A 17,613-nucleotide genomic window follows, 5' to 3' on the forward strand; every position below is an offset into this window, starting at 1 on the left:
GGTAGAATCCTTCTGCAGTCAGCTTCAAATGTCGGTTCTCTATAGTGTTCCTAGAAAATAACATCGCCTTTCCTCCAGGGACTTCCCTTTGAGCTTCCTGGTGAGCGTAAACAAGTAGCTGAAAAAGAAATTTTACTCGCCATGCAAAGTGACTCTCATGATCAATTTAATTAATTAGCCTATCAATTCAAAATCAATGACGTGGTGCCTGGCAGGTGGAAGTGATGGCTAGGATACTGAGGATATTTTTGTGTGAGAAATGAGAGGTGTATGGTCAACAACATCATTGTCTCGGATAGGGTAAAGTGGATTTTTCAAACTGGGGGTGGGGTGTTAACGTCAGGGTGGAGCTTGTTAGAAGTACTGGTGCCGTGCGGCTGGTAGCTGCGGCCCTTGGCAGCGCTGGTCACGAGGAGTCGGCATCCGCAAGTAACGGATTAGCACAACCTGTGACGGGCAGTTATGTGCAAAGAATGCGCCGTTCAGTCTGATCTAGCCTGTGGCAGTAGAGGCTAGCGAAGTAACCAGTGTGCTGGGTCAGCAGGAATAGAAGCAGACGTCGGAATCCGCAAGTAACGGATTAGCTCAACCTGCGACGGGCAGTTATGTACAAAGAATGCGCCGTTCAGTCTGATCTAGCCTGTGGCAGCAGAGGCTAGTGAAGAATCCAGTGTGCTGGTCAGCAGGAATAGTAGCGAACGTGTGTGTTAAATGAGAGAAGATTCAAAGTGATGGGTATTTGTGCTGGACGTGTTGATAACATCCGAATTACTACCACTCCAGTCATCCCCGGATGCCCTCCATGGCGTGGGATGGTGCACTCTTGCATACACGTGCGTACACGACTTCGGCTGCGGCCGTGTCGGTAGTTGTCACTGACCTCTAAGCGTTGGCGCTGGCATTGTTTGAGGGGATTGGAGCGCTGCGTTTTGACATCGGAACGTGATCACGTGGGATGTGCAAGTCTTTCAGCGATCTCTGACATCTGCCGTTGACAACTACTGCTATGGACTGGTTTGTGGTTTAAGTGTGTCGTGTTCAGTGCTTCTCAATGTATTGCAGCAGTATTTGTTGTTGTTGTTACTATCTTATCACACGAAGGATCGTTTCCTCCTTCTTTCTTCCTCCTGGTGTAACTGAGAAAACCAGTCAACTTAGGAATTCTATAGAACTTTTAAAAAAGAAATTACACTTAGGAGATCTGAAGTGGTCAGCAGCTCTATAACCGTGATGGTCTAAATTGACGTCGAAATTTTAAAGTCCAACTATCATTTCATACATCACCACTTCAAATCGTGACATCGGCATCTTTATGCCGACGACATCCAACTGTACATAAGTGCAAGCCCCAAAAACATTGCTGGCGCAGTAGCGAGTATGAACGCAGATCTTTGCTCTGTTTCTCGATGAGCGCAGAACCTAGGTCTGAAACTAAACCCCAAGAAATCCCAGTTCATACTTATATCTCATCCAAAGTTAATCAGCCGGTACTTTCGCGAAACAGTCCCTAAAATACTCCTCAATGGTACCCAACTACCATACCAAAAAACAGTAAAAGACCTTGGAATAATCTTGGATGAACACCTAAACTGGAAAGAACAAACAGTCACAGCTTGCCGGAAATCGCTCTCCTCCCTACATGCAATTCAAAAGTTTAGAAAAATATTTCCAACCCATGTTAAACAAAAATTAGTCCAAACACTAGTCTTGCCTAATCTTTACTACTGCGATGTAGTTCAACACGGCACAAATAGTGAAAATTCTAGATGCCTCAATCTAGTGATGAATGCTTGCGTTAGATACGTGTGCAATATTCGGTTGTATGATCATATCAGTCCTTCATACTTCCAGCTAGGTTGGATACGCCCACATACGGCACGCGATCTCCACACGATGTGCTTACTTCATCGATTTCTTAGCCACTGGTGCCCCCAATACTTATCTTCTCACATTAAACACCTATCATCATTCCACAATCGCAACACCAGATCGGATACGTCTATCATCTTGGCTGTACCTTTACATAACACAAAATCTTTCTCCGTGTCATTCTCCATCTCAGCCATACGACTATGGAACGCGCTCCCCTGTGATCTGCGTCTTATCCAGAACTACTCAACATTCAAGAGGGAACTCAAAGCTTACATATTAGGGACGGTATAACCACCATTCTTGTGCCCCTCCCATCTCTTTCTTTCTCCTCTCCATCACAGCTTCTAATTTTACCGTTCTATTTCTCTTCCTCTAACCTATCTACCTCTTATATATCTCTTTCACCCCATTCTATCGTCTTATGTCTCTGCTCGATGAGAATAGCTCACAAGCTGCAAGAACATAACGAGAAAATTCCCAACTAACAATGGGACTGACATTCAGAAAAGAAAAGTATGTTTACTTTCATATACATAGTCATTATTATTATTATTATTATTATTATTATTATTACTATTATTATTATTGATTGTTATAATTATTTTTTATTGTTATAATTATCATTGTACTACTGTTATAATATCTATTTTTTTGTTTAACATCAATACTGCATAATAGGCTATATGTCCTTAATGTTAAGTAGAAACTGTAACTCGTTCAACCTGAGTATGCCTGGTTAGGTGTAAGAGAGGGCCTGAAGGCCCTAATCTTGCCAGGTAAAATAAATGCATAAATAAATAAATAAATAAAATAATAATAGGTTTGGATTATATAATGAAATTTCTCGTCAAAAACATAACACTACTGTTTATACATGCAAACTACTGTGCAGCATTGATCTTTTTATTTCGAGTAGTTTTAAATTGCGTGTGTGTGTGTTTGAAGCAAATGGTTTAAGCACCTATATTAACGATTTAATTAATATCTCCTGTGACACAGTTTGTAAGCAACATATGATATTCTGCAGTAGATTTAATGACTCCTGAAGCAGTTCGTGAAGTGTACCACAAGAAAGTGCGCCAGGAAGGCTGGGGCAGCTTAGAGTCATTGGCAGAATGAAGAAATGTAATTGTTTAAATATCCCATGCTAGTCCCTATGTCATGCGCAAAGCAATCTGTAGCTCTTGCTCTCTCTCTCTCTCTCTCTCTCTCTCTCTCTTTCTCTGTTTCTCTCTTTCTTTCTTTCTTTCTCTCCCTCTCTTTGTATACAACATTTAGTTCGGATCTTTTTTAAAGTGTATTTGGAGTCAGCCTGCTACTAGTTTTGTAACACCGTCAATGTGTGTGTGTGTGAGAGAGGATATAGTTACTACCTCTGCCTTATATGCCCTACATTAAGACCATGTGCTCAGAAATTAATTATCTGTCAACTTCAGCAGTACTTCTGAATCGATTCCCCATCGGGCATTCGCTTTGGAATGAAATCGTCTCCCACGTGCGCTGAAATCTGACAGATTGATTCATGCATTCAGACCACTTTAGACGACAAAGGACGCCGACAGGAAGTGTGCTTTTGTTCCCGGGGAGTAGCTCGGTACTTCACGGAGGTGTAGGGGCAGCCGACAAGCGACAGCGATGCGGCAAGCCTGCTGCTGCTTCCAAGTCCCCGCGTGGCGTGATGCGAGAAAGTTTTTCAGATATTTTTTTAATCGATCTGTGACAGTGTAATTACGTGTTTCCTTACGCGATGTGAATGAAAATGCGTCGCAATTGTTTAAATATTCCACACATTGCAATCGATTTTGTGATGCATTCTCTAAATAAAGTATATTCCATACACTACCTTGTAGCTAGTAAATTGTTTAACTAAACAGTTTACCATACATTGTAGCTCATTTCTCAACAAATTCTTTAAATAAATAAATAAACTAGATTCCAAACACTGCTCTGTATCCCATAAATTGTTCAAATAAACAATATTCCACACATTGTCTAAGTTCTTTGAACAATATTCCATACTCTGCAATCGATTTCCTGCCAGATTCTTTAAATAAATAAACTATATTCCATACAGCATCTTGTGTCCCATAAATTGTTTAAATAAACAAATTCCATACATTGTCTAAATTATTTAAATAGTATTTCATACACTGGAATCGATTTCGCATCAAATGGCCAATCAATTGAGTATTTTTGCCCCCAATTTCCAGGTGGGATGGGAAGGGTTGGGGGTTTCTCAGAGGGGGAGGGGTTAATTAATTCAGCGATTTAATTAATTAGTCAATCAAATTGGTATCAAAAGTGTGCTTGAATCGGCGATGGGAGTTCCCAGAGGGGTGGGGGAGGAGGAGGGAAGAGTGGTGGATTATCCCCAGGAGTTCATAATCCACTTAGCTGAACAACTGGTTGAAGACCTGCCAATCAAAACGATGGATCGTCCTTAGTGGTTCATAATCCACATAGTGGTTCATAATCCACATAGTACAACAATAGGATAAGGACCTGTTGATCAAAAGAGAAGAATAGGTTTGCCCCTGAATGTATACTTGCTCCTGATGTGGGCAACGCTCACTAACAAAGTATCCTGATGCTCTCGTTGCTCCACTACTTACAGACTATCGTAAATATTAGTGTCCCATGTCAGTATACTTCTCATTTCGTGAGCTATTACATGATATGAAAAACGTACATCGATCCATTGAAAAATATTCATATCTCATAAATTGGTAAGAGATGGAACGGATCCCCCGTGGTGTACAAAAAAGGTTCGAACGCTGTTGCAGAGGCAACGGAAAAAGCATGCGAAGTTCAGAAGAACGCGAAATCCCGAAGATGGGCTAAAATTTACAGACGCGCGAAATTTGGCACGTACTTCGATGCGAGATGCCTTTAATAGGTTCCACAACGAAACATTGTCTCGAAATTTGGTAGAAAATCCGAAGAAATTCTGGTCGTATGTAAAGTACACAAGCGGCAAGACGCAGACAATACCTTCGCTGTGCAGTGCCGATGGTACTGTTATCGACGACTGTGCCGCTAAAGCGGAGTTATTGAACACAGTTTTCCGAAATTCCTTCACCAGGGAAGACGAATGGAATATTCCAGAATTTGAAACACGAACATCTGCTAGCATGAGTTTCTAAGAAGTAGATACCTTAGGGGTTGCGAAGCAACTCAAATCGCTTGATACGGGCAAGTCTTCAGGTCCAGATTGTATACCGATTAGGTTACTTTCAGATTACGCTGATACTATAGCTCCCTACTTAGCACTCATATACAACCGCTCGCTCACCGATAGATCTGCACCTACAGATTGGAAAATTGCGCAGGTCGCACCAGTGTTCAAGAAGGGTAGTAGGAGTTATCCATTTAACTACAGACCTATATCATTGACGTCGGTTTCCAGTAGGGTTTTGGAGCATATACTGTATTCAAACATTACGAATCACCTCGAAGGAAACGATCTATTGACACGTAATCAGCATGGCTTCAGAAAACGTCGCTCTTGTGCAACGCAGCTAGCTCTTTATTCGCACGAAGTAATGGCCCCTATCGACAGGGGATCTCAAGTTGATTCCGTATTTCTAGATTTCCGGAAAGCTTTTGACACCGTTCCTCACAAGCGACTTCTAATCAAGCTGCGGAGCTATGGGGTATCGTCTCAGTTGTGCGACTGCATTCGTGATTTCCTGTCAGGAAGGTCGCAGTTCGTAGTAATAGACGGCAAATCATCGAGTAAAACTGAAGTGATATCAGGTGTTCCCCAGGGAAGCGTCCTGGGACCTCTGCTGTTCCTGATCTATATAAATGACCTGGGTGACAATCTGAGCAGTTCTCTTAGATTGTTCGCAGATGATGCTGTAATTTACCGTCTAGTAAGGTCATCCGAAGACCAGTATTAGTTGCAAAGCGATTTAGAAAAGATTGCTGTATGGTGTGTCAGGTGGCAGTTGACGCTAAATAACGAAAAGTGTGAGATGATCCACATGAGTTCCAAAAGAAATCCGTTGGAATTCGATTACTCGATAAATAGTACAATTCTCAAGGCTGTCAATTCAACTAAGTACCTGGGTGTTAAAATTACGAACAACTTCAGTTGGAAGGACCACATAGATAATATTGTCGGGAAGGCGAGCCAAAGGTTGCGTTTCATTGGCAGGACACTTAGAAGACGCAACAAGTCCACTAAAGAGACAGCTTACACTACACTCGTTCGTCCTCTGTTAGAATATTGCTGCGCGGTGTGGGATCCTTACCAGGTGGGATTGACGGAGGACATCGAAAGGGTGCAAAAAAGGGCAGCTCGTTTTGTATTATCACGTTATAGGGGAGAGAGTGTGGCAGATACGATACACGAGTTGGGATGGAAGTCATTACAGCATAGACGTTTTTCGTCGCGGCGAGACTTTTTTACGAAATTTCAGTCACCAACTTTCTCTTCCGAATGCGAAAATATTTTGTTGAGCCCAACCTACATAGGCAGGAATGATCATCAAAATAAAATAAGAGACATCAGAGCTCGAACAGAAAGGTTTAGGTGTTCGTTTTTCCCGCTCGCTGTTCGGGAGTGGAATAGTAGAGAGATAGTATGATTGTGGTTCGATGAACCCTCTGCCAAGCACTTAAATGTGAATTGCAGAGTAGTCATGTAGATGTAGATGTTGATGGATAAAAAACTGTATATTGATCATGTGACAAAATACAGGTCTCTCTGCGTGATATAATTCGTAAAAAAGGGAACACGTTTTGATATCTTGAGTTGTTTATGAAATATGATGATGATTACAACCACATAATTCCAGACACTCAGGGACGGAACTGGTCACATTACACGCAACCTGCCTGTGGCCAGTCTGCTAACATACGATTCGGTATCTTGAGAATGGCGGTAGATATTGCGCAGCTCTCAACTTTAAATGCAATTTTGATTTGTTAGCTGCATTTCATTCACATGAACCATACGCAAGGCGTTTTTAACTCAACAAACTTTTAAAGTTATGTGTAATGGTATACTTTATATTAACACACCAAGTATCTTTTAGAAAAACGAAATTTCATTCTGTTCTTTATCGAGCACAGAGCGAAGTGGCACGGTGATTAGCACACTGGACTCGTATTTGGGAGCATAATGATTCAAACTCACGTCCAACCATCCTGATTTAGGTTTTCCGTGAATTCAGTAGATCACTTTAGGCAAATTCCAGGCTAGTTCCTATGAGGGTAAGACAGATTTCCTTCGTCATCTTTCCCTAATCCGAGCTTCTGTTCTGTCTCTAATGACCTCACTGTTGATCGGACATTAAACATTAATCTTCTCCTTCTTTATCGAACGAAGATATCAGGCTGCCGGATGCGAAAGAATCAAATTTTTTCACCAGATACTACTCTTACAATAGAACGGTAAGTAGTTCATAGCAGCTAGCGAGTCAGCACTAGTGCTTCATTGAGAATAGCTTGCAGGACCACACTTGCCATCACACTCAGTGCATTCTGTGCTAGGTGGTGGAGAACTGCAGCACAATGTATGGCAGCGGCAGCGTTTCCACATGTACAGACTACTACGGGGAGGCTGACACGATGTGCCGTTGAGGGCGTTCGCAAAAGCTGCTGCTGCCACTAAGTTTTCCATCCTGCAGCCTGTAGTGGGAACTGGTCTTTATTGTCCCAGCGTCCTGCCCGATGTTCCTGAGACGATGCTCAGCGTAGGTGCTGGACTTGCAGTGTCAGCGAGTGCCCGGATGTAGGCAGTTGGCCCTGTCTAAATCCCACACTAGTACAGGAGACAGAAGATAAAAATGGAGCTAAGCAATGTTTACGTCAGTTTGTGACACAAACTGTACTTTTCAATTCACGTTTAAATATGTTTTATGTGGACAAGATTTCGTAGCATGACACATTTTGTGTGGGATAAATATGATTTGTTATGGGAAAACTGAATAATCAGCTGTTGTTATTGTCTTCAGTCTGAAGATTGGTTTAATGCCGCTCTCCATACTGTTCTATCCTGGGCAAGCCACTTCATCTCCGAATAACTAGTGCATCTTACATCCTTCTAAATTTACTTACCGTATTCATCTCTTGGTCTCCCTTTACGATTTTTACATCCCGCACTTCACCCCAATACTAAGTTGGTTATCTCTTGTCTCAGAATGTGTCGTGTCAACCGATCTCTTCTTCTAGTCAATCTGTGCCACAAATTTCTTTTCTCCTCAGTTCTATTTAGTACCTCCTAATTAGTTACATGGTCTACCCATCTAATCGTTAGCATTCTTCTGTAACACAATATTTCACAAGGTTCTTGTCTGAAATACTTATCGTCCACGTTTCACTTCCGTACAAAGCTACACTCCAGACAAATGTCTTCAAAAATGACTTCCTGACACTTAAATTTATATTCGAGGCTAACAGATATCTCGTCTTCAGAAACGCTTTCCTTGCGATTGGTGGTTTACATTTTATGTCCTCTCTACCTCGACTATTATCATTACTTTGTTGCCCAAACAACAAAACTAATCCTTGTTTTGCTTTTCTTGTTGTTCATCTTCTTTCCACCATTCAAGACACTCTTCATTCCGTTCAACTCCTCTTCCAAGTCCTTTGCTGTCCTCAGCTGCATTTACTATTTCATCTTTCAAAGCTACCCATACATCTTCCACTGTATTCGTATTCCGTTCCCTTATTCTTGTGAATCATTTCCTAATGCTCCCCCTCAAACTCTCAACAACCTCTGCTTCTTTCAATTTATCCAGGTCCCATCTTCTTAATTTCTTACTGTTTCGAAATGTCCTTAGTTTTCATCCACATCTGCCCCTAGAAACGTATTACAGTTTAATATCTTGTTCCTAAATCTCTGTCTTGCCATTACATAATCAATTCTGAAACTTCCCGTCTGTCCAGGTCTCTTCCATGTTTATAACCTTCGTTCATGATTCCTAAACCAAGTGTTAGCGATGATTAAATTGTGTTCTCTGGCAGTCATTTGAGTAAAAGCATATTAGGGCCTGCTATAAACTGTATGGTTGTTAATGGGACTATGTGGGAAACAAGCTCTGAAATCTACCCTGTTTCTGATTCTGAATATGACTTGAGATTTTTTTCACAAACCCGGCATCATATGCATAACGTCTACATCCACATCAGTACTCCGCAAGCCAACTGACGGTATGTGGCGGGGCGTATTTCTGGTACCACTTACTGGTTCCCCCTTCACCGTTCCACTCACGAATGGCGCGTGGGAAGAATGATTATCGGTAAGCCTCTGTATTAGCTCTAATTTCACGAATTTTCTTGTCGTGGTCGTTTCGCGAGATGTATGTGGAAGGAAGTAATAACTTGTCCGACTCTTTCTAGAAAATAAACTCTGAAATTTCAGTAGTAAACCTCTCCATGATGCACAACGCTTCTATCGTAGCGTCTGCCACTGGAGTTTGCTGATCATCTCTGTAACGCTCTTTCGCCGACCAGACGATCCCATGACGAAACTCACCGGTATTCGTTGGGTTTCCTCTACCCATTCTATTATTCCAGGCTAATAATAGTCCCAGATTGTCGAAGAATACTCTAGAATCCGTCGAACAAGCGCCTTGTAAGCCATTTTTCTCATAAATGAGCTGCATTTCCTTAAGATTTTTCCCATGAAACTCAGCCTGGCATTTGCTTTTGCCACTATTTGTTTTATGTGGTCACGCCACATACGATCGCTCTGGATAGTTATTCCTATGATATCTGAAACAAAACATTCTCTAAGAGGAAAGAAAAGAAAGAAAGTAACGGCTCACGACGATTGAGCTACGCAAATTGGGCAAAACTGATATTCATGCAGGTATCGACGGAAAATGCAAAACTGAAAACTGGGGCTTCCGATGAATGTGTGATGCCACCAGAATGGATGAACCATGGCCCAATATAGCGTCAAGAAGGAAGTGGTCGACCTAGAGAGCCGACAGAACGTGAGGATCGAGCAATCGCCAAAGAGGCACTCAGAGCCCCAAATTCATCAATATCACCGATCCTACGTGCAACTGGTGCTTCAGTGACCACAAGGACCATTAATAGGAGGCTCATAGAAAGGGGTCTGAGCTCACAACACACTTCGCGTCAACTACCGTTGACCTCTCTACAATAAAAACACCGTCGCAGTGGTGTCGGGCACATTCGTCCTGGCATCTTACTGACTGTAGTAGAATTGTCTTCAGTGATGATTCCCGCTTCAAACTGAGCCCTAATGACCTGGAAAGCGGTGGGATACCAATGTGACTGTCGCCCGTTGTACGGCCCAACAATCAAGAGCGATGATGGTCTGGGGTGCCATTTCATTTCACAGCAGGAGCCCTTCGGCTGTCATCCGCGTACTCCCCGTTTTGTTGCCCTTTATGGCAAGTTATCCTGGGCTTACATTTCAGCAAGATAAGTCCCTTTCGCACACGGCGAGAGTTTCTACTGCTTGTCTTTCTGTTTGCCTAATCATATATGGCGAGCAAGGTCGCCCGATCTCTCCCCAGCTGAGAACGTTTCGAGCATTGTCGGCAGAGTCCTCCAACCAGCTCGGGTATTTGACGATCTAACGCACCAATTGTACTGAATTTGGCTCAGGAGGACAGCTAACAATTCTATCAATCAATGCCAAACCGAAGAACTACTTGCACAAGGGTTAGTGGTAGACCAACGCATTATTGACTTGCTCAATTTCTGTAGTACTTTGTCGCGCAGGATTAGCCGAGCGATCTGAGGCGCTGCAGTCATGGACTGTGCGGCTGGTCCCGGTGGAGGTTCGAGTCCTCCTTCGGGCATGGGTGTGTGTGTTTGTCCTTAGGAACATTTAGGTTAAGTAGTATGTAAGCTTAGGGACTGATGACCTTAGCAGTTAAGTCCCATAAGATTTCACACACGTTTGAACAATTTTTGTATTTCTTTGTCTTGAATTACTCATTCAATTTTCCTGAAATTGTTATCATTTGTTTGTCTGTAACTGTATATTATATCTACCGATTTCCGTTCCATTTTTCCATTCCGATGATGCCTTCGTGATGCATCATCGTTGTTTTGTGTCTCAGAGAGTATTATCATAGTCATAACACTCCTCACTATTACATTAGTTCATGATGAAAAGAGAACATGTTTGTAACATTATTTTAGTTTCACAATATTCACTCATCTGTTCAACAAGATTCTTTTATGTAGGGACTGTTTGTATCTCAAGCGTGTGCGATTTAGTGTTTTGCCTCGACGCATATCACTACAAGAGAAGTAACTGACCACAATTACATATCCCATACAGTTGTATGTCTTTTTGTTTCAGTCTTGTGAGGAAATTTTCTGTAGTGAAAGTTTGACTACTTTGGTGAAGGATTTTACAACCCTACGACTGGATACCATGTTCATAGGTACGTGTAGTCACTAAAGTGGGAGTATTATATCTTTGGCAGAGATCAACAGTTTGATTGGCAAATCCTATGGCACTATACGTACAGTGCCGCAGCTGGCTGTAGTTGTGGTCTTCAGTCCAAAGTCTGGATCTGGTTTGATGCAGCTCTTCTCGCTAGTCTATCCTATGCAGGCCTCTTCATCTCAGTATAACTAGTATAACACACATCCGTTTGAACCTGCTTACTGCAATCAATATTCCGTCTCTCTCCACAATTTTTATCCCACATTCTTCCCTCCATTAGCTGCTACTTGACGCTTCAGAATGTTTCCTATGTGCCGACCTCCTCTTTTAGTCAAGTTGTGCTATACCTTTCTTTTTCCCCATTTCGATTCAGTACCTCGTGATTAGTTACCTGATTTACCCGTCTAACACTCAGTATTCTCCTGCAGCAACACGTTTCAGACGTTTCTATTCCCTTCTTGTCTGAACTGTTTATCGTTAACGTTTCACATCTGCACAAGGCTACACTCTAGAAACATAGTTTAGAAACGACTTCTTAACACTTAACTTTATATTAGATGTTAACAAATTTCTCCATTTCAGAAATGGTTTTCTTACTATTGCCAGTCTGCATTTTATATGCTCTCTACTTCGCTCGTCTCTAATTATTTTGCTGGTTAAATATCAAAATAAACTACAACTTTTAGTGTCTAATTATCTGTTCTAATTCCTTCAGCATCGACTGATTTAATTCTAATACACCCAACAACTTCGTTTTACTTCTGTTGACGTCCATTTTATTACAGCCTTGAAAGCACTAAGCATTTCATTCAATTGTTCTTGCAAGTACTTTGACGTCTCTAACTGTATCATAATGTAATCGGTAAATCCTAGTTTTGATTTCTTCTCCCTGAACTTTAAACACATTTCCTACATTCTCCTAGATTCCTTAGTTTCAATCACAGCTTATCCTTCATGTACAGGCTGAATGACATCAGGGACAGGTTACAGTCCTATCTCAATCCTGTCTCAACTACTGGCCCCGTTCATACGTGTAGACTCTTATAACTTCACTCTGGTTTCTGCACAAGTTGTAGATAATCTTTAGCTCTCTGTATATTGTCTTTGCCACCCTCAGAATTTCAAAGAGTGTGTTTCATTCAACATTGGTAAAAGCTTTTTCTATTTATATACATGATATAATCGTAGGTTTGACTTTCGTCATTCTATCTTGTAAGAGAAGTTTAGGAAAAGTATTCTGTTGTGTGCATCTACACTTATCTAAAAGCAAAACTGACCTTCCCTGAAGTCGGCTACTACCATACTTTTCAACTGTTATGAGAATAATTCGTTTCAGTATCTTGCGCTCAAGACTTATGAAACTAAACGTTTGGTAATGTTCACACCTGTGGGCACTTGCCTTCTTTCGAATTAGAATTATTATAGTCCTCTTAAAGTCTGAGTATATTTCTTTTGTCTGATGTATCTCACATTTAAAGTAGAATAGTTTTGTCATGCTATGTTCAGTCAGCAAACACTATAATACTGAGGAGATATCGTTTGCTCAAGGGGCCTTCGTTTGACTTAGGTCTTTCAGTGTTCTGTCAAAGTCATACTGCTATAACATATCTCCCTTATCATTTTGACCTATGTCTGCTTCCGGTTTCGTAATTTTGTCATCAAGTTTGTTTTCTTTCTGTAGAGCCTCTTTATATTCCTTCCATCTCTCAGCCTTCCCTTATTTGCTTAATGCTCACTGGAGATAGGATATCTTCTACTGAACTTATTTAAAGAGCCATATCATTCTACACAGCGAGTGATCAATGACTCAGAAAAAGGAGTGGTAGCGTTCAAGATCCAAAATTTCCCTTTAGTGACGTCAGTGAGCAGAACAAAGGATTCTAGGGCAGGCTGCTCCAATAGTTCATCATGCAACACGCTGGATTAGTCATTAAGGCATAAACCATGCTGCAGAAGTTGCTAGTGTCAGCAGCTTTTGTTATCAATGAAAAGAATAGAAAGTAAAGGCGGGTCAGTTCTTTAGAACATTGCCTTAATACAGAAAAAGTTTTGTTACTTTTTATTTCTGTTTTTGATTTTGAATAGACAGTTGGCAAGGAGCTGCCTTGTGAGCGCATTCCACAGTTTCATGGGAGAGATGATGCTCTGTGGAATGAAAGCACTCGGCAGCTCACTTGGGACTGAATGAGCTGCTAGGAACTGTATCATCAATCCCAACTCAGGATCCCCCACTTATCATTGCACTCTTGACTTAGTGACTCAGCTTTCAGTAGATCCTCTGGAACGGTGAGGAAGCTGTTGAAGGTCGCAAACAACTGATGTTTTTCTGCAGTAATTCGAGAAATTATTTCTCATGAATCGTCCTCACTAACGTCTATTTCGACTTCAGATGAAGTTTACCTTCAAGGAAATGAAAGTGTGTCTCAATCTGTATCCAGCTTGCCATTGACATTTTGTTCCCAACCACATTCTGATTTATTTTATTTTGCGACACCCACGCGCCCAACCGATTTTAGTTTGCAATCTGTCAAAGTTATAAAGCAGATCACATTAAGAAAATTATACATAAAACATTTTTTAAAATTCATAACTATAACTTGTACAACTTATAAGCGAAAAATTCGATAGCGTTATCAAATTCTCTAATGTTGGGTTACTCGATATAGTTAAAATTGACTTGACCGCTGCAAAGACAACAATGGGCAGACAACTATGAATAACATTGGTTTCTATGCATTCATGACACATTTTATAGATGAGAATATTAATTAAAGTCATACTTTCTACAGTGTTCTCGTTCTGGAAATAGACATACTATAGAAAATATTTCAAACTGGATAAAGGCTGTTGTCACCACATACAGTATCATGTTTGAAATCACTGCCAGGAGCCCTATAACAATGCTCCAAAAATGAAATAAGTTTCCATTTTTTCAATCTTCAACATGTCTCATGCTTTGTACATTCTCTAAATCTCCTTGTCCAACACGCAGTACGAAGGTCAATACTGGAAACTATTAATGAGGTCAAAATAGTATTCAAGTTTTCAAAAAAGAGTTTTCTTGCTGTAAGCAAATTAGCTGAAATACAGGAAAATTAAGAACAAAGTAACAGTCATCAATCAATTACCACCATAATGAGTGGGAATTCTTAAATTTGGAATTAGCTTGATTACACCATCAATCAGCCAGAAGGAAGCTACAACCCAAGATGTGCAGCGATTGTGGAACTAGACATATATTCGCAAGCAAAGTGTAAACAACAACTGTAAATTTAAGGAAGTAGAAAATTAATTTCAATCATATTGAAATTTTATTATTATATTTTGATTTGAATAAAATTTTGCAAAAACTAACAAGAATACGGTTTTTTATAATTCCGTACGACTTTCCTGAAATCCTAACGCTGCAATGAACATAATCGAAAATTATTAATGCTCTTTCTGTGTTCTTTCAAAAAAGTTTAAAATAAGGTAAAAATGCAGGTCAGAAACATTGAATTAAAAAGGCAAAGCACTTTACTTTAATTCGTCTTAGTAAGTGAATGGTAAGTGGCGAGTCATGAAAAAGAGCTAGTTCATTCCAGAGAGTGAACGGTCTTGACCCAGTCACTGAAAATGACAGTCTTGTCCACCTCTTGGGCCAACTACCAGTGACCTTTGTACAACTAGCCTGTCTGCAGTGGTGTTGGGCAAATTCGCCCTGAAATCTCATTGAGTGTAGTAGAACTGTATTCAGTGACTAGTCTCGCTTCGAACTGAGCCAATGACCAGCGTGTCTGGAGGTGCCTTGACAGAAGTGGGATACCAAGTTGACTGTCGCCCGCCATACTGCCCAAATGGCTCCGAGCACTATGGGACTTAACTTCTGAGGTCAGCAGTCCCCTAGAACTCAGAACTCCAAACTGTAGCGCGTAGAACCGCTCGGCCACTCCGGCCGGCCATAGTGCCCAACAACCAGGAGCGATGGTCTGGGGTGCCATTTCCTTTCACAGCAGGACGCCTTTCATTGCCATCCGTGGCACCCTTAGAGCACAGCGGTTTGTCGACGATATTCTACGCCACGTTTTGTTGCCCTTCATGGCACGTCATTCTGGGCTTGCTTTTCATGTCTACCTCCACATGGTGAGAGTTTCTACTGCTTATTTTCGTACTTGGCAAATCGTACTTTGGCCAGCAAGGTCGCTGGACCTTTCCACCAATTGAAACAGTTTGGAGCATTATGGGCAGGGTCCTCCAATTAACTTGCAGTTTTGACGATCTAACACGCCAGTATAACAGAATTGACGCTATATCCCTTATGAGGACATCCAACGACTCTATCAATCAAGATGTATAACTTCTTACATAAGGGCTAGAAGTGGACCAATGCAGTATTGACTTGCTCACTTTCTGAAGCTCTTTGTCTTGAAGAACTAATACACTTATTCTGAAATTGTTCTTATTTGTCTCTCTGCACATGTGCATTGCATCTACCGATTCCTGCCCCATTCCGATAATTACTTTGTGAAGCGATTTTTTTTTTCCTTAGAGTATACGGTCACTATGCAGTCCATTGTAGCTTATCTGTATCCCCACTCTCTTATTCGCTGTTAGACCTACTCATACGTTACTTTTATTTGATTTTATTATGTTGTTCACCGTGTACTCACATGCCTAGATATCCGGTCCTCCATGCCTCCGTACTCCACTAATTCCCAGTTTATCCAATTTATACCTGTCCATTTACAATGTCGGAATGAAATCGCAACACGATGGAGATGTGCGACATAAATGAAATTTCGTGGGTGTGCTCCTACATCTGAAAGATTATTATTCAGAATTAGCGCCAGTCGCATAAGAGTGCTAGAAGCGCCACTAAAGGATGCAAATCAGGTTTGCTTTAAACACACTCTGTAATGATTGAGCGTTAGTTACCTTTTAGGTTAGACATGGTTAGCTGGCGTTAGTCAAGAATGCCTTGAAGTTTAAAAATCCAGCATTATTAACACCCTGCTGAGTTTGAATGAGGTCGTGTAATAGGGCAACGAGAAGCTGAATGTTCCTTCTGCAATACTGCAGAAAGTTTTGTCAGGAATGTAGCCACTGTAAATGACTGCTGGCAGCGATGGTCACAAGAATGTACGGTCGCAAGAGGACCGGGTTCCGGACGGCCACATGGCACTACCGAAAGGTACGACCATCGTGTTTGGTTTTTGAGCAGTTGTCCAATAAACGGTGCTTTATGTACATATGGCAGTGTTTTATGTATCAAGGGAATTTTTTCCATGTAAACAATAAGTAATCAAAGACGAAGGAAAATTTAAAAAGCAACCATATTGTATAAAGCATCATAAGAACAGGGCGAACCAAGACCAAAAGAAGTGGATAATACACACAGATAACATGATATAATGGTGCTAAACTGAGGGGGATCGACTGTGAATGATTTATGATAAACTGTAAGGATGATGCACAGCATCAGGTCTTCATGTTTGGACAAGAAGTATAGGTACCCCACCCTTACTTCTGGAGATGTTTGAGGAGCCTGGCAGTCGAAAACGTGGAACCAGCGTCGACACAGTTCATAACAGTTTGAAAAATGTGTGTTCTCTGATATGATCTGTATCTGTATTGAACTGTCTGAATGCACAGCTTTTGTGAGTGGAAGTGGCGAATCAGCTGGCAAAGTTTTAATATAGGATTTTTACTTATTGTAACCTTACAAATTATTAACTGTTATTTGTTCATGTGAACATAAGTAGTTAGGACATATTTCTTGTACAGATTTAATTGTTTCATTTGTGGATGTTTCCCAAAAACAAACTGAACAAAAATTCCTCTTGTGAGACAGTTGAGCAATAATAATAAGTGGACCACTATCAGTATTTGAGAATACACTCTAAGACACAAAAAACGATGTACCATGTAGGAATTATCCAAATGGGACAGAAATCTGTAGATGTGATGTACATGCACAGAGAAACAAATGAGTACGATTTCAGAACAATTGTGCGATTTAGTCAAGGGAAACAGCTTCAGATACTGAGCAGGTCACTAATGTATTGATCCACATCTAGCCCTTCAGCAAGCAGTTGTTCGGCTTTGCATTGATAAATAGAGCTGTTGAATATCCTGAGGAATATCATGTGAAATTCTGTCTAGTTGCCCAGTAAGATCGTCAGAATCCCAGCTGGCTGAAGAACCCTTCCCATAATGCTGCAAACGTTCTCAACTGGGGAGATCTGGTGACCATGCTGGCCAAAGTGTTGTTTGGCAAGCACGAAAACAAGCAATAGAAGCTCTCGCCGTCTGCAGCAGGTATTGTCTAGCTGAAATGTAAGTCCATGATGGCTTGCCATGATGATCAACAAAAC

The sequence above is a fragment of the Schistocerca gregaria genome, chromosome X (genome assembly GCF_023897955.1).
Source record: "Schistocerca gregaria isolate iqSchGreg1 chromosome X, iqSchGreg1.2, whole genome shotgun sequence".
In the NCBI taxonomy this organism is placed as follows: Eukaryota; Metazoa; Arthropoda; class Insecta; order Orthoptera; family Acrididae; genus Schistocerca; species Schistocerca gregaria.